Source organism: Empidonax traillii, unplaced genomic scaffold (genome assembly GCF_003031625.1).
Source record: "Empidonax traillii isolate 1590-97213 ecotype Southwest subspecies unplaced genomic scaffold, ASM303162v1 scaffold176:size2985712, whole genome shotgun sequence".
In the NCBI taxonomy this organism is placed as follows: Eukaryota; Metazoa; Chordata; class Aves; order Passeriformes; family Tyrannidae; genus Empidonax; species Empidonax traillii.
In genome coordinates, this window is record NW_020955369.1 from 2,534,090 (window position 1) to 2,546,913 (window position 12,824).

Sequence of the window (12,824 nt, forward strand, 5' to 3'; positions counted from 1 at the left end):
GATTTCTTTAAAGACAGACAAATGCCTATTACTATTCACAGCATTTGAAGGAGAGCCATTGATCTGAAGGAGATCATTAGGACCTGGTTCAGCTTTCTTAGTAAAATTCAATGGGTGATGATGTCACTGCCTATAATGACCTCTGTGAATCAAAACATCTCATTTCAATGTAAGTTCAAGGCTTATGCATAAACCAGACATCCTGAACTTCTATTCTAATGACTTTTAGTATAAAAGTAGACCATAGTTTGTAGCTGAGAGGCAGGTGGAACAGTCTTATCTTTGTAAGGGGAGCCATGCAATATGACCTATATGGTCAGGGATGTGCCCCATTATCTTGAACAGTTCAGAAATATTCATGTCCAGCTACTGCAATCTAAGAAAATGTGATTTCATGAAAAACTAGGCTTTTTACATAGTGGTGCTGAAAATGAAGTGGAAAATCTAAAAGGGCAAAGGGCAGGAAGAATCAAGTTAGCTTGTTTCTAATATATATATAGCAAGATTCTAATATATAAGATAAATAAATTTTATTTATTTATTTTTTTAGCCATTACTTAGGTTAACAAATGCATGACTGATTTGGGGTCAAACTTTGCAACAATACAAAAAGCAGAAAAAGGACATCAGGAAAGATTCAGCTTTCTACTTTTAGATCATGCAATGAAACATAAGTAATAGATACAATATAGATAGGGCCTATTTAAACTAATTAGTGGAGTTCATCATTACATTGACTACTCAGTACAGAAAGAATGATAAGCAACAGAATATGCAATATAATCTACAACAAATATTACACTTACATGGTTGATCAGTGAAGGTAAAAACATCACAAGGAATTATATAACCTTACATCCTGAGCTGAAACATTTAAAATGCTTTATGAGGGAAGTTAAATGGCCAAGCACAAGCCTTTAGCAAAAGAGTAAAAGTGGCAGAAGAGGAGTAGACTTAAAAAAACAGGGGAATGCATTTCCACAGATCAAGAGGAAAATTTTCATTGCCTAGAGAAGGCTTCCTAAATCCCCACCTAAACTGAGCTGCTTTAATAATTTATCCATTGAAGAACATTTCCTGACAGAAACTGTATATTTTAAACTAAGAAAAAGAGTTCTGGCCCCTTACATGCTGGATCAACATGTTCAGGGTGGGGATTTAAAGTCCCAACCATTGCTTTCACTAGGCAATTACTGTTCCCAGCAGCAGAATCACCCCTAGATATGCAGTAAATATCCAGTTGGTACTGTCAAAAAGCTGCTTTCAAGACTTTAGTAGTACATCTGAAACGACTGTGTTAATGGATTTGACTGCAAAACTGTGCCCCCTCTCCCCCCTGCTCTGTTTCACCTGTCCCATCCTTTGAGTGCCCTGGACCTCACAGCTGGAAATTGTGACAGGGCAGGCTCCCTCCTCCAGGGATAGTGACTGTGCTGTCGCCTCATCCTGCTATGCAGGTGGCCACAAAGAGGCACGATCCCCTCTAGGCAGCAACTCCACCTCTCCTGAGCGTGTGCATGTTTTTAGTGCTGCAGTTGGAGGGAAAGAAGGAGCTGCTCCTGGGTGACTTAGCTCTGCAGCCTGGAAATAACGCCAGCCTGTGAACTGCTGCACAAATGCTGCAGCAAAACTGAGCTGGGTGGGCACTTCCCAAATGTCTGTGGTGTGAGTGGCCGCTCAGGGAGCAAAAAGCAAAGCTGCTGTGATTCTCGGTGCAGTTGGAAAGGACCACATGTGGTGTAACTTAACAGAAAGGGAAAGAAATATGAGCAGTCACAAGATATTCATCGAGGATGAAATTTCATTGTATTAACAGTGGATGAAACACCTTGGCTATATTTCCATATTGCATACCCACATTTTTAGCTATTTGTTGCTATTCCACTTTGTACTTCACATCTTTTACTGCTCATGATATACTGAAGTTGTATTTCCATGCTCCAGGTCTGTGAGTGCCTTTTGCCAAGAGGCATGTAGTTAAAAGGTGACAGGACTTAACCCCAGGGTATATAACTGAGCACACAAGCCAATCTCACAGATAAAAATATTCAGAAGTTGCATATAAAGTGAATTTCTGATCCTTAGAAGTTAATTTGTGTGTGTGTTGTGTATTTTGACTCTATTCTCCAACGATATTTCATAGAAAATTGACAGTAACACCTCCAATCTGACAGAAGCTTGAAAGCCCTCTTTTAAAATATAAGAAACCTTAGAATTGAACCCTTGGAGTGCTAAAGCCTCACATTCTGGTGTGCTTTTGGTTACTCTAAGCTCTATTTCTACTCTTGACCAAATGTTCTTCCCCACTACATAAACTGAGAAATGTTTCCTGAACAAACTGTCATTGAAACAGATACTTCTTGGCACAAATTTCTATGACTAGGCACTTTCTAATGAAAAAAAGTCAGTCAAAAATTCTCGGTAAGTTTCATACAAATAATCATCGAAATTAGACAAGAAGTAAATGGACTTGGCATGTTAAATCAGCATTGTTTCCAAGCACAAAGCATGGAAAACAGAAGCTCCTAGAGTGGTTTTAAAGTGAAAGTGTAATTGAATTGCATGTATATTAATCCAGTATTTTTCTTGCTTATAATCCAGTGGAAATGGCAATTTATATGCACAAGCAGTTCTGCCCAAGTAACCAACCTTAAAATGCCTTTGTATTTAAATAGAGTGACATCTGACATTTCTGTGTCCATGTGTTATCAGACCTCTGTTTACCCTCTGGAAAGTGCCAGCATAAGGGGACAATAAGGTGAAGTGAGAATTTGCCTGCTGGTTCGGGGACAGCTGGAACTCCGACTTACTGTGAAAGTTCAGGATGTCCCAATTAAATCAGGACACTTGAGGGATATGAAGACTTAAATGTCCCCCCAAAGCTTTGGTCTAATGTGATTAAGCTGGCTGGTCTTGCTAATGACAGACACATTCCAAATTGCAGAAAAATGATAATGGGGTTATACTGTTGTGTACTTACAAGATTATGCCCCAAAAAAGGTTTTTATTCCCTGCTTCCATTTTCCATTGAATGCCAATCATTTATAACTTTTGGCACCTAGAAGACAGTCCTCCTTAAGACACATGATGCCCTTAGCTCTCAGGAACATCATGAACTTTTATTTTTACCCTTACACTCCTTGCTACCTTCTCTTTTTAAACTTTTCTTGTTGATTTTTAGATTGAGATGCATTTATGAGATGCCTATGACTTCTCCTGCATGTGAAAAACACTGTTCATACAGTGAGTACTAACTGACCACAAAATGTGCATTAAATGTACTGCACTATACAGCATAAAACTGCACAAGTGTGCAGTGCAGCTGGAATTTTGAACAGGTAAAAAACCATTAAGCCCTAAATATCTGAATAGCACTGAGTTGGGACACCTTAGGATTTGCTTTCAGCTGTTTTCTTGAGAATTATTGGAGAACTGTAAGCAAATATAAATTTATTGCTTAACTTCCTCAAAGACAAACATTCTCCAGGAATTGAAAGGGCAAATAAAGGAAAATGTGTGTTCTGCACTGCCGAAACAGCCTAAAAAGGAATGAATAATAGAAAGGAAATCCACTTACAAGCTCATAATTTTTAAATTTCTGTAATTGTCTAATGTTATTTAAACACCACACACACACGCTTTGAGTCAGTGATAAGTTACCATTCATCATGAAATGTCTTTCTTTAGCCTGATTGCCTCCTTCTCCCCCCACCATGACAGATTGTATTTAATTGAGCAGTTGCTGGTTTAGAACTGTCATTAAAAATGCATATATTCAAATAGTCTTAGTACAGCGTATTGCCCTTTCAGTTCATTTCCTCCTTTTATGTAGCAGTAAATATCCTTTTGTGTTCTGGTTCTAATTTATTTAGAAATAATGTGCTTCTTACTAGAGTGCAAAGAACTCTTTTTTTTTTAAAGGATAGACTAAACTTAAGTTTCTTCCTAATATATTTTTTATTGACATAATATCTTTCAGTCCTTGCACAGCTGGACTTAGAGCAGACACTCGCAGATCCTGACTGTAGGTAAACGGAGGATGGAGATCTACCTAATTGGAGTTTTGCCAGAAGGAGGAACTAAGGGTGCTTAAACAACATCCACACACATATGCTTAAACCATATCCACGCACACTGTGACTGACTGAGGAACAGGTTTTTGGCTACCCTCTCTCTCTGTACAGCCTAAGTCATCCTTTAAATACAACCACACAGCAAGTGAGAGTGAGCTGGTCACAGATATTTTCAACAACATGTATATCCACACTTCACTAATAGCCTGGGATGGAACCAGCAGGACATATTTACTACTAAACATTATTGCCTGCCCTGTGGCATTCACTACTTAAATTTTAAACACTTTTTCTTTCTCTTTTATTTGTTGGACGGATGAATTGAGGTACACAGCAAGTTAAAATTAAATTAGCTAATTCTATAAAATCGAATAACTGTGAAACGTCGTCATCCTGGAAGCAATGGGCCAGACCTGTGGCTGCTGAGAGCTGTAAAGCTTCATTAGCATAAATGGAGCTGTGACAAACCTAGATCTACTGAGGGTCTGTCCCACTGTTTGCTGATGATAAAATCTCACAAATACCTGTGAATTTTATGTGATATGCATGGAGATTCCTCTGAAAGTTTCATAGACTATGGAAGAAAGGAATAGTTATCACCAGTGACAAATCTAATGCTTGGAGAGCTCTGACGTTGCTCATTCTTCAACTGTCTAATGAGGTTTTACATTTTTTGTGATTTTTCCAGTAATACTGTTATGTACAGAGAAAATATTATTAACACCTCATTACTATTCATCATATGGCAGTTGAGACAAACTTGAGAAAATATACATTATTTACCATCAGCAAACCAATGTTATTTGAAATGAAATAAAAACAATAAAATAAATAATTTAAAAAAAGTATCACTACACTACTCACTAAACACTAGTCCAAGACACAATCTAACAAAGTAGTTGGTTGAGACATAACATTAATTAAACAAATGTAAACCCCATCACAATTAGGATGAAAATTAGGAACAAAAAAATAGAGCACTACGAGACAGAAAAATTTCTTTACACCAGAATTTCTCAAAAATGTTGAGGTACCAACAGTGGGAACAGAGTATTTAGAATCAGGAAGATCCATGATCACAGATAAAATTAGCATGAGAGAAATGTGGTTTTGCAAACACAGTTGATTTTATTGCCATGGACAAACTCTAGGAAGATTTTCCAGACAAATATAGAATAGTGCCAGCTAACTCTGCTTAGTTTTAGCTTTTACATGACTGCAGAGCTATGACACAAAGATAACACATATAAGCAGAGACCACCATCTCAGTGTCAAAGCTGTTAAAATCTTTGCCAAAAGGTTTGTATCCTGTATGTATACCCATGAAATATTAAATAGAAGTTGCAAGTGCATGTCTCTCAGTTGTCAAGCAGATATATGAGGCATGTCTTTATTTAGATTTTACATGGATACATAATGAAACACACACGTATACCCTTTCTTAAACTGATGCCCAAAATTTATATATTAATGAGGATTAAAACCTGGTTCATGGACACTCGTGCTCACAGTCTAAGCAAGTGAAAAGTCATCAGTGCTTCCATGAAACTAATGACACACCAAAAAAAAAAAAAAAAATCAGAAAAGAAAGAAGCAACTCAAAGGCTTACACCTGGTAAGACAATTGTTGTGTAACAACAGAATCATTGAGGGTGCCAATGACTTGTTAAGCAGCTGTAATGACATGCTAACACGGGCTCTGTAAGTACAATTATTGGTCAAGGACAGATTATTGTAAAAATGGTAATAAAAGGCGATTTTAGATTCCTTTGCAATGAGCCTTCACAAAACCAATATTAGTCATACGTGCTATATAAGCATATTTTGTACAAAGCCAATTAACCTCTTTATTTGAAAACAAGAGCTTCGTTATTGTTGAATACAGCAGCTAATCCTTTGCAGCGGATAACTTTCAGCAAGTATGAGTAGAATGAGTTGTACTTGCTATGCCCATGTTCATCCACAATTGAAAGATTAAATATTTAATTTGCTAAACACTGGTATATATGAAGGTTAGGAAACTTCTAGAATAAGAAAAGTTGAGGTGTCATCTGAGGACATAATAGATCTTTGCACTATATCCATCTTTCCACTGATTTCTTTTCTTGACCAGTTAAACCCTATGGGTAAAACTACACCCTTTTGGTCAGCAAATTTCAGCTTCTGCAAAGGCAATAAGAGTTTTTAACCAGCTTTAGGTTAGCACCAAGACCGTATGGCTAACAGAAACACAGCTAAGAGCAGCTGACTTTTTTATTTAAAAATGTATCAAAGTTGCATTGATAGACAAGGTGGCTGAACCATCGTTTCAGTTAGTTGAGACTGATATATTTCTCTGAGATACATGATACACCACTATACATCTCGCAGGGGCAAGCACCTAATCACAGTCCTGCCTGTATGATTAGGACCACGCAGATTGATGCAACAGTAATTTCTGATTCATAGTAAGGTTGATGAAGCTAATTTAGAAATAAACAGTACAACAAATGAGGAACAAACAGTAAGACGATGTAGTCAGAAAAACCTTTCAAAATTGAGCTCTTGTTATAAGAAGATTGTAAAACAGATTATGAGGAAGCAGAACAGGGCAGCAGATCCTCCATTTTAGAGTTTAGGTTAAAGTTAAGACCTGTTCTGTGGCAAAACCTTATTTGCAACCTTCTCTTCCAAAAGTAGCACCGGTTCTTGGTCTCTGCACAAGAACATTGTGACACTGGGGGAGGCTTAACCTTTTGTTCAGCCCCAATCTGACAGCACTACTAAACTGTAGCCTCAACAAGGGACAGGACATTGGAAGAATCTATTATCTTTCTCCACTCAAAGGGCAGAAAGCTTCTTATTACAGGTAATATATTTAATTTTGAAAACAGACCTATTTTCCTTACACGTAATTGAGTTCTGTTACAGAACACAAAACAAGTAGGGCTTGCTGTCATCCACAATGGAAAGAGGTCGATATTGAAGGACACAGACTATTTTCAAGGACATAAGTTTCTTTATGAAAGATTTTCGGAACAAAAGAACCTCTCCTTTCTGCATTCATACAGGCTAAATACTGTTTTCACTGAACTAAGGTACAAGCTGAACCTTACACATAATTTTTCCCTCTTCAAGCAGAAGTTTCACTCAGTAAGCACCATCTGCAGTCAGGTCTCCTATCTCTTAACTCCTGCTTGCTTGGATTTCTCTGCTCTCACTTTGGTGTTAAACATGTTTTTGTTTGCTTTCACCTTGTGTAAAGAGGAGACATCATGCAGGTTGTGTTCTGCTGCAAGCATGGCTGTTCAAGAGGAATGGTTAATCCAGCACTATTTGAAAATCATCTTGGAGTCCCCTCAGTAGGATGTTACTGGTGAGCTAAAAGTTAGATGGTGAGGTTGGGGCATAAATACTATTTTTTTTTTCCCAAGGCAGGAGCCATCCCATTAGAATGTAAGTCACTAGTGTCAGGGGCTATCAGTTTGTACGTGACTGAGGGTAATGAAGGACTGGTTTATGAGATTCAAGATTAAATCAATAATAATAACAATAATAAGAAGAAGAATAGAATAGAAGAGGTGACAAAAGTGCTGGGAGTTTTTAATGGTTGGAAAGCAGCACATAAAGTCTACATATATGTCAAGCACACAAGCGCACTGAGCTTCAAAATAATATTGTATTTGATCACCTCAGACCATAAAAGGAGAAAAATCGGCTTTTGTGGGACCTGGGAGTTTGGATCATGGCACAAAAGTATGTCTCTGCTTCAAAGTCATAAGCAGATTCTCTAATTTCTCCATCTACGTATTACTATGTCCTTTCTCATTCCTGTGTCTCAGCAATCACATGTCCTTCAATGGACACAGAATTTCAACTCCCTGTATTCTGAAAACTTGTCCATTTAGACTATATCACTACCACCTGTTGAACATGACATTCTACAACAGCTTTCTTAGAAACCTGAGGTGAATATAAGATAACTCCTGATGAAACTTTTCCTATTCCTCTCACTTTCCCATGGCTGCTTTATGTGTCAGTGAGGTGCTGCTCAAGCCATCTGTACCAAGACCCCTGGGTTCCTATATATCCATGGAGGTAGCTGGAGTTTCCCTGAAGTAAATGCAAGCATTTAAGTTAGACAGAAGATAGATAGTAAGAATATCCCTTATGTGTGAAACGCTTAGATTTGAAAATCACCAGTGACTTTCTTTCATTCTTTCTTTGAAGAAAAAAAAAAAAAAGCAAACTGTTTATTTTTGTGCTATCTGCATTTTGCAGTGTCTACCATACAGAGTCTACCATACAAAAAAAGCATACATTGTTGTATATTTTGTCTCCTTGTAATTGTACATTTTAAGGAACCTTTACAGCAGCTGGACATTATTTAAATAACAAAAAAATCTGAACCTTCCAAAACAGAGAGAGATAATTGGTATCACCTTGTACTATTTATAAAAGGAGTTTCTGGAGAGGAAGTATAATCAGGGTCATTTTCTTATCCACTGCTGAAAGAATGCTCACTGTTGAAATTAACTCTTGAAATAAACTTAATGTTTGGAGCTGCTTTACTGAAAAATATAAGAAAAAACTGGTAACATGTGATCCTGCCTGCAGTTCCTATCAAAATCACAATGCAAGACAGTTCTGCTGCAGATAACATTGATTAATGTTCCTATATAGCAATGACACTGTGCATTTATGGACAGACTGGTGAACCTTTGCCAAAGCTCACTAAAAGCAGCTGCAAGGCAGGACTGACTTTTAACCTCCTCCATTTAATGCAGGAACTTCTTGGCATAAAAACTATGCTAGTAGCATACAACCTGCAGGGTTACCATTACAAAAACAGATTTGGCCAGCAGGACATCTCTATTTCCTGAATAAACTCCTGACAGATTACATGAAAGTGAAGTTATACAGGCATATCTGGAAACTGCAAGAAGCACCAACTCAAAGGCAATAATTCTCAGGATACTCTGAAAAAAACCCCACAATTTTGCTGAATTTTTGATTTGACAGTATCCAGTTTCATTGGCTAACAAGGGATATTATTTGGTATGGGAAGTACACATCTATACTGCTGTCTACAGTGGTGAAAGTTGTGCATACAAATCCTTATTTCTGCAGACAAATTTATCTCTGAACAGTGAGGTAGAGTTTTTTCTTGTCTCAGAAATATATCGTTAACGTGCAGGACAATTGTTTTTGCTTGCTGTGGAGTCATCTGTGGTTAAAGCCAGAGTGCCAAAAGTAGCTTGTCTGTGAGTTGCAATAGGGTGTTGTAGGAGAACAATGGTATTTTCCTTCTTTTTTTGGGACAGGAAAACAAGGAATTCCTTAATAAGGCATGCTGATTAAGGAAAGATGCTTTTTACTACTCAGAAGGCCTTTATTCATGTCAAATTCCATTTTCTGAAATCAGCGATATATTATTAGTGTCATTTTCTGGAACAGACGATGCTGTAAATAATTCCAGCAAGTGCACTTAATATAGATTTGTTTGCTAAGTGGCGGTGTCTCCCGCCAGGGTTAAAGGTAGAATAAAATGTTGTTTATCCCATGGGGAAAAGAAATGACGAGATTTCTTGCTTCCTCTCTCATTTCAGCCTGTGAGCCATTGTGATCCCAGGGCACAAGGTCTATCACATGCCAAAGGAGGGAATTCTTGTATAGAGCCCTTTGTTTCTGCAGGGCAGTATCAGTGGTCCATTGTGCCATTCATTAATGCACCATCTCTTTGCTTCTTCTTCTGTTCCCTTTAAACAAGTCCCCCCCTTACTTCTGGAAAAAGTTGTTCTGTGCTCAGCTGCGTAATTCTGGATTAGAGCCTTCCCAATAACCAAAAGCTGTAGTAGAATCATAGACTGTGCTGAGTTGGAAGGGACCCATCAGGATCATTAAGTCCAACTCCTGGCCCTGAGCAGGACACCTCAAGAATCACACCATGTGCCTGAGAGTATTGACCAAACCCTTCTTGAACTCAGACAGTAGCAGTCCATAAAGTTCATTTTACTCTTATGCAGTTCGGGTCTAAACCTGATACTTCTGAGAAAAGAAAGGAGTTGTGCAATACATTATTTTTTATTCAACTGAGAGCTCCCAAAATCCTTTAGGCCCCAGTCCCACATCCATTCTACCTTTGGTATTTCATGCCATGAAAGCCAACAGAAACACTCTCAGGCAGCTGAATGGGAGTGTTGCATGTACAGTGCCTTATTTCATCAATTTGGTGGAAGACAAAAAGATGGAAACAGTTTTGCTGCCTCAACTACTGGCTGTGGGGGAAAAAAACAAAAAAACCAAAAAAACCCCCCAAAAAACCCAAACCAAACCAAAACAAAAAAAAAACCAACAAAGAACCCAAAACCAAACCAAAACAAACCAAACCAAAACAAAAACACAAAACAAAAAAAAAACCACAACTCCTAACTTGCTTAACTATGTGAATTACTCACCTAAAGGATCCAGATTTTTACAGGTCCAGACCCTTATCAAAACACATGCTTTCCTTAAAAAAACCCAAACTTTCTGGTTTCAAATCTGAATGCTGCTAGCAGTTCTTTCAACGTAGAAATGCTCATAAATTATTCATCTTTATACTGTTTCATGAAATGAATATTGGTTACAGAAAAGTTAGGCCTTCGTATTACATGGAAGAAATCATGATCTGCCTCTTTCAACACATACTGTTACAGGTGCTAAATTTCAAATCAAACAGTCTAAACTTCTTTTCATTTTTGGCCAAGAGAAAACTGGGCTTGTGGTAGTGAGATGAGAGTGCTAACATGGGTAACGTCTCCTAAAACTGTTCAAATCTGCAGTCCTGCTAACGTGCTTTCGGAGCCAAAATATTTATTCTCTTAAGAATTTAAAACAAAAATAAAAAAATTGTTGAAAACAGTTATTCTGAAAACAGTTACTTTTCTCCCGAGAACCAGCCTGATAAATCACACCTGCAAGTAGACATAAACAATCAACTTTCAGACAGTGTATCTAGTAGAATCCTCCCTCTCAACAGGCCTATTTTAATCAAATACCCTCTTGTCAGATAACCCTACATAGAATCTGTAAATGCATTCTTCGAATGGAATATATGTATGAACATTTGAATAACTTTAACTTGGAAACTCAGCTTGATTACATGAAAATTATTATGATACACACAAGACTGCATCCAGCTTCCTCCCTCTGATCTATCTGCCCATCTGTTTTATTTTCAAAGGATTCGTCTTGAGAGCACTAGAACACCTCCTGAAACATGCAAGATTAATCAGTTCTGCAATGGATTTATGTAAATGCATTACTGTGAGGATGTGAGTTCTGTTATGGACTTCACTGAAACTACTCAGTGGCTTGAAACTTAGCCAGTCTGAATAAACAAACTGCCAAGGTTTTATTTCTCTTCCCAGCTTCCCTATATAGACCAAATGGATTCATTGTCTTCTTTCCCTTCTAATACTTTGTTTAATTTTTCTCTTTTCTACCTCTTATTTTTTCTCCTTAATGTAAGTATTTGCCTTTTTAGGAAAAGTTTTTGCACACCATAACAAAGTCTAATAGAGGACTTTAACTATCTTAGATTTTTAGTGCAGAATGAGAATCTCAACTACAGCCAGTGCTCATCAATACTATTACAACATAAATACATTCAACAATAACATTCATGAAATTTTGTCAGACTATTAACTATGTTAAACACTCTGATACGTCCAGGTCAAAAGGAAGGTTTTCTTAATGTCAGCTTAAGAAAGTGTATTTTCATTTTTATTCTAATGAGTAATTCAGCAGTGTACAAATGAGGTTAGAAAAAATGTGAAGAAGGTGCTCATCAGAAGTTTAGAAAAATAGGTGTGGATAGAAAAAATCTGACTGCTTTTTCACTTTTCAGCTGAAAGGACGTTGCACTTCATGCAGCTTTATCAAGAAGCTTCTTGGCCTCCTGCAGCAATACAATGGGAATGTCTTTCCTGAAGGAAGATCTGCAAGTATACCCTGTATGACTAGAATGGCAATTGACACATAATTAAGGGCATCACCATGATTTGGAATCACTCCTACTCTTCCATTATCAATGGAATTTAACTTCTGGATTTTTTTTTTTTCCTAAACTGATGGCATTGCTCTTCAGAACAGACAGACCTTCTATACAAATAACAACTGGAAAGTACAAGTGCCACTGTTTGGCTGGCACATAAACCTCAAGTGATTGTTTTCAGTTTGACTCACATGGGGTGTGCTTTATTTCTCCCTAAAAGAAAAAAAAAAAAAGCCAATTTTCAAAAGGAAAGGAGCTGTGAATAATCCACTTTTTATATAAGCATTGCCAGTAAGCAGAGCAGAATAAAGATGCCTTCATTCCACTAACAATTATGAAAAGATCATATCAGAGAATGACCTTTAGAAATGCTTCAGTGACCACTGTGTCAGGCTCTAAGTCCTAAGTGGGAATTCTCCAGATAAGATTTGACTTCATTTTCCCTTATATGCCTGATTTTACCCCATTCATGCTAGCATGATTTTTTACCGTTGACTTAAAAAAGGAAAGAAGAAAGCCACGATGTGGAATAAGCTCACAGAAATTAATAGACAGTTATACGTACAATGGAGAACTGGGTTTAGCTGTGGATTTTTGCTTCCTGGCTCCTTGATTTTCCAAGGACATCCTTTAGCATTTGATGTTGGTGCCAATTAGAGAGAAGGTGGAGGTAGAATTTATAGCACTGCCATCGACAAAACTCTTACTGAAGCAAATGGGAAGTACGTGCATGA